The 5,633-nt window shown below is 42.5% G+C and overlaps 1 long non-coding RNA gene across 1 annotated transcript; it reads right to left on the bottom strand.

The window, feature by feature from the left end:
• Positions 1-3,651: 3,651 nt before the first annotated feature.
• Positions 3,652-4,938, bottom strand: LOC120238971. Its single transcript, XR_005530334.1, has 2 exons — positions 4,626-4,938; positions 3,652-4,510 (listed from the first exon to the last, which is right to left on the bottom strand). It is a non-coding gene; the product is annotated as an uncharacterized LOC120238971 (long non-coding RNA).
• Positions 4,939-5,633: the final 695 nt, after the last annotated feature.

Raw genomic sequence — 5,633 nt, 5'->3', positions numbered from 1 at the left:
TTAACAATATTGTATTGTGCACTTGAACTTTTGTTAAGAGGCTAAGTCCCATGTTAACTGTTCTTGCCACACACACACAAAAAAAGAAAACCCCACAAAACAAAGGGATACAAGAATATTTTGGAGGTAACAGATACATCTATTACTTTGATCATGGTGCGGCTTCATGGGTGTATGCCTATCACCAAACTCCTTAAACTCTATATATTATATATGTGCAGCTCTCTGTGCATCAGTTACGCCTCAATAAAGCTGTTAAAAGATAAAAGGAAAGTAAATCTGATACAGGAGGAAAGAGCCCCTTTCAAACCCACTAACTTAACTTATTAAAGGGAATTGGTTGCCTGGATGCCCCGATGAGCTCAGAGGATGAGAAAAGAGACAACTGACGACTGTTTAATGAGAACAGAAACCCTACCCCCGTGTTCCTAAGCAACAGGAGCTCACCCATCTTCTTTCTGAAAGACAGACATAGAAAGCCTCAGCAGCCACTATCTTCTGTCGCTGTTAAAGTTTCAAAGTCATGGGAAAAAATGTGTTGTGATCTGGAGCCTCTGCCCTTGTACCCGTCAGGTACAGACAGAGTATTGTGGGGCCCCAGGTGCCTCTGCCTATGACACAGGAAGACCCAACCGAGCCACAGAGCTGGTTCTAGAGGACGTCATGTTTAAGATGACATCTTAAAGATGAGCTGGAGTTAATTAAGTGGAACTGGGGATAATGAACCGATAGGCATGGCTGGAAGATTCAGGGTAACATTTTTCAGACAGGGAAGCAAGTGGCGTGATTAATGAAAGATATAGTTAGTAAGGAGGCAGGAGGAAAGAGGAAGGAAGGGGGTGAGGACAAGGCGACACTGGAGACAGCTAAAACTTCCGGACATTTAGCAAAGCTGGAAGAACGAAAGAGCATACGATCCTTGACGACGGAAAGTACAAAGAGAAGAGAATCTAGGACAGAAATTGAAGGAGCACTTGCACCTCGAATGGTGACTAGAAAAGGCTGAGAAGGCAAATTACAGTGATAAACCATCAAACAATATTAGATTAGTAACTGAGTCAATGTGTAACAATTACTGGTAACAATTCTATGCGATACGCAGGCAGATGACCACACCAAAGGATGCTTGGGTCCTTAGTACCACTCTAATACTGGAGGTGTCTGGCTGCTCCTTCGCAATTTGGAACTGGCAACCCCCCATTCACCTTGGGGCAGGTGAGTGAAGTCAGGGCGGAGGGCGTCTGATGAATTTGCGCCTTTGACCACTAGGGGGTAGTGTGGGTCTTTCTGTAAAACACCTCTGGTGCATAAAGAGCAAGCATAGCTCTTCCATCTAAGAAGCTGTCTGATACTTTTGGTACCTCAGGTGAGATGCTTTAGGTGCTGGCTGGAAGAATGACGTGCAGATATGACGAGATGCCAGTAGGTTCTTGAAACAGTGGGATCTAACAGCATTTACCACATACCTGGATCCTACTGTTGTCCAAAGCATACATTATTGGTACATAAGCAAATAAATGCCATCATCGTTTCTACTCGGTATTGTTGAATCTCCAGCCACCAGAACAAGAAAAAAGGGTGAAATAGAGAAAGGAAGGGGTAAATGTGGTTATCGATAGATGATGAGCCTAAACGAAGACCCAAATGAATCTAAAGTATCATTGTATTATTAATAAGAAAATCTAAAGTTTTATGTTTTTGGAATTCAATATAAACATTAAGTCAGGGTTTTTTCCCATATAATAGGGACCGTGGAAAGCTATATTTTTAAATATGTAACATACTTTTAACTATGTTACAAATAGTAACATAAAACACTTAAGAACAAATCTATTAAAAGATAAGCAACACTTTAGTGCAAAAATACTGATGTTTTAGAAGTAGATAATTTAAAAATCTGAAATAAGTGGAGATAAGTGCTATGAAAGCAAGTAAGTAAACCCAAAAGGAATAATAGTATTGCAGTTTCTGCAGTATCATCCGTGGATTCTATGCAGCACTAATTAAAATCACAAGGTCGCCCTACCAATACCCCGGTATCTCTTCAGATCATATAAATCCTTCGCTTTTTACAAAAGCTTGCCCCACCGACCACCCAATTATTTTATGAGTTAGGATAATGGAAAAGGCATAAATAGACAAATTGAAAATAATATGAAGACTTGGGGCGCCTGGGTAGCTCAGTCAGTTACCCGTAAGACTTCAGCTCAGTCATGATCTCATGGATTGTGGGTTCAAATCCCCTGTCGGGCTATGGGCCGACAGCTCAGAGCCTGGAGCCTGCTTCCGGTTCTGGGTCTCCATCTCTCTCTGCCCCTCCCCTGCTCATGCTCTGTCTCTTTCTGTCTCTCAAAAATAAACAAACATTTAAAAAAATAAGATAAAAAATGGGCCCGTGCATATAAGGCACTTAATATATGACAACCATTATTGCAGGAATATAAGGAAATGATGGACTAGGCAGTGAGTTATTCTGGAATGAGTGGTTATCCACAGAAGATGAATTGAAACCCTTCCTTGCAACATAAGCAGAAAGTAAGTTCTAGATGGATTAAACACTTAAATGAAAAATTCTAAATGTTCATTGTTTTGGTACATAACATAGGAGTATATCTCTAAGAACTTAAGCTATGGGGGCATTTTTTAATAAAAAGTTTAAAAATGCATCCCCCCCCCATGAATGGTAGTCTCTACCAAACTAAGAAATTCAAGCAAAAAAAAAAAAAAATCTCAAAGAGAATGAAAACACAAGCCACAGATTGAGAGATACCAGTGACACATATAACCGACAAAGGTTTGGTTCCCAGTATATACAAAGAACTGTTACAAATAAATAATAGCTAGTTGAACGCAAAGAAATATGGGCAAAGAGCCATTTACAGAAAACACTCATGGTCTAGAAATATGAAAAATGTGCTCAACTTCCTTAGCAATCAGTGAGATGCAAATTGGAGGTGTAGGGTCCATTTTAACCTGATGAAATCAAAAGGATATTAACCACTCCTTAGGTCTTAGATGTGGAGCAGTTGAAAACACTCACAAACTGACGATGGAACCTGTATGTGGCTTGACTAATTTGAAAGCATCTTGCCACATTATGTAAAGTGACATGGACACTGGAAGGCAGAGTCTTTATGACTCCAGACATAGAGGAATTCCTACACTTAGATATGCATATGCAGGAAGATGTACAAAAATGGAGCACTGTTTGTAGCAGCATTAAAACATAGAACAAAACACTTATTCAAGAGTGGATTATAGGGGCGCCTGGGTGGCTCGGTCGGTTAAGCGTCCGACTTCGAGTCAGGTCATGATCTCACGGTTCGTGGGTTCCAGCCCCCCGTCAGGCTCTGGGCTGACAGCGCAGAGCCTGGAGCCTGCTTCCGATTCTGTGTCTCCCTCTCTCTCTGACCCTCCCCTGTTCACGCTGTCTCTCTCTTTCTCAGAAATAAATAAGAATATTAAAAACAAAAGAGTTTATAATAAATTTTAGCGAATAAGTGGAAAAGAAAAGAATGCTACATATTAATCATATGCATCAACATGGATTAATATCACAGACTTAATGCTGAAGGAAAAAAGACATGTCACAGAGAAAATATGAATAAAATGACCCCCCTGAGATAAATTTCAAAGACAGACAACATTAAATAATTTGTAATGTATGGATGTTTATTTACGTACTACAAATATAATGAAAAGCCAGAAAATAAAAATGTAAACTTCAGGGCAATGGAGACCTGGACATGGTGAGAAAACAATGACATCTAGAAGAATGACACAGGGGCTTCAATTCTCAGTTGTCAGAACCCAAGTCCTAAGCCGATTGCCTCAGGCGAGAGCAGTCATTCTATCGTTTCCCTAGATGCATCACGCATTTGTCATAAATATTGTTTTGTATAGGTCAACATTTTTTTAACATAAAGTAACTGCTCAGTGATTGTGTAAGTGTGGCAAAACTATGATTGATATACAGCATGCTATGTGATCCATTGCCTGAGACAGAAAGGGGAAGGGGGGAAGGTAAATTAACAAGTTAAAAAGCAAAGAAGTGAATAATGTATAAGTGACTTTAAAAAAATAGCAGAAGAGCAGAGTCTGCGAGAAAGGAAGTAAAGGCAGGTGGAAACTCACCCTAGTGGTTTCCGGCAGCTCTCCCTGCCCTCCTACATCCCATGAAATGTTTTAGTCTCATACACACGGTGGCTGTGAAGGCAATGGCCAGCGATTGCATCACAAGGAGGTTGCTGATGGGGACAGGGGAGACTTATAGCAAAGGCCACCTGCCACTGCTTTTCTCCTGAGCCCACCATGCGCTTCAGGCTTCTCTGCTGCGTGGCACTTTTATTCTGGGGAGCAGGTGAGCTCGTGCTGTGGACTTGTTGCATTCCAGCTTCAGGACTTTCTCCGGTGGCTGCATGTCAGGCTGCCTCCTGGGCTTTCTCTCCAGTTTCTGTCTCTTTCCTCCACAGGTTCCGTGGACACCCAGGTCACCCAGAATCCTGGACACCTGGTCAAAGGGGAAAAACAGACAGCAAAGATGGATTGTACCCCTGTAAAAGGACATTCTTACGTTTATTGGTATCAACAAAAGTCAGAAGAGTTCAAGTTTCTGGTTTACTTACAGAATCAAAACATTGTCGATAAAGTAGAGATGTTCGATGATCAATTTTCGGCTCAGTGCCCCGGCAACTCACCTTGCAGCCTGGAAATCAAGTCCACCAAGCCAGGGGATTCAGCCCTGTATTTCTGTGCCAGCAGCGAATCCACAGTGCTGAATGTCAGCTTTCCTTAGAACACAAACACGTCATGGGCCCACCCAGGAAATACGTGGTGTGTTAGGTAGGTAGGAACTAACAGAAACCCAGTGAGGAGGACCATGAACCAGAAGGAAGAATGTGTAGACAGCAAGTGTAGGTGAGCAGAGAGGGATGTTTTTCTGTTTTGTTTTGTTTTGTTTTTTTAAATTTATTTCTAGGAGAGAGCGAGAGAGACAGCGTGAGCAGGGGAGGGGCAGAGAGAGAGGGAGTCACAGATTGAAATGGGCTCCAGGCTCTGAGCCGGCAGTCAGCACAGAGCCCGACGCGGGGCTCGAACCCACGAACCGGGAGATCATGACATAAGCGACTAAGCCACCCAGGCGCCCCAGAGAGGGATGTTTAAAAGAGCTGATGGGGACAGAACCCTACGGAAGGGGAAGGAAAGTGTAAAAAGGGGTTCAGGCTCCCCAGTTTGCAGGGTATCTGGCAAAGGAAAGAAGGAAAGACCCAAGATACCTTTTCTTCCCCACGAATCTGGTGGATTTTTAACGATCTGTATGAAAACCTGTAATTCTGTGCTTTCACCTGGCAAAGAATAATGGGCAGGTCACCTGTCTTTCATGTAGACCCTGGCCATCTGGGCCAGCATATGTCTTTGAACCAGACCCAGAGACTTGTTAGGGTTTGTGGCTACTTCTCACAGCTGTCCCTGCCCTAGAACCTTGGTAGGAAACTCAGCAACCCCCCTCCGTCCAAAATACTACAATACCACAACTTCTAAAAGCAACTTTCTGGAGCATAACATACACACCATAAAATTAAGTACATATTTCAAAATGTCCTGACCAGTTTTGACGCCCACGTGACCAGCAT

This window comes from Hyaena hyaena, unplaced genomic scaffold, assembly GCF_003009895.1.
Source record: "Hyaena hyaena isolate Hyena2069 unplaced genomic scaffold, ASM300989v1 scaffold_220, whole genome shotgun sequence".
Taxonomy (NCBI): domain Eukaryota; kingdom Metazoa; phylum Chordata; class Mammalia; order Carnivora; family Hyaenidae; genus Hyaena; species Hyaena hyaena.
This window is presented reverse-complemented; position numbering and strand designations above follow the sequence as displayed.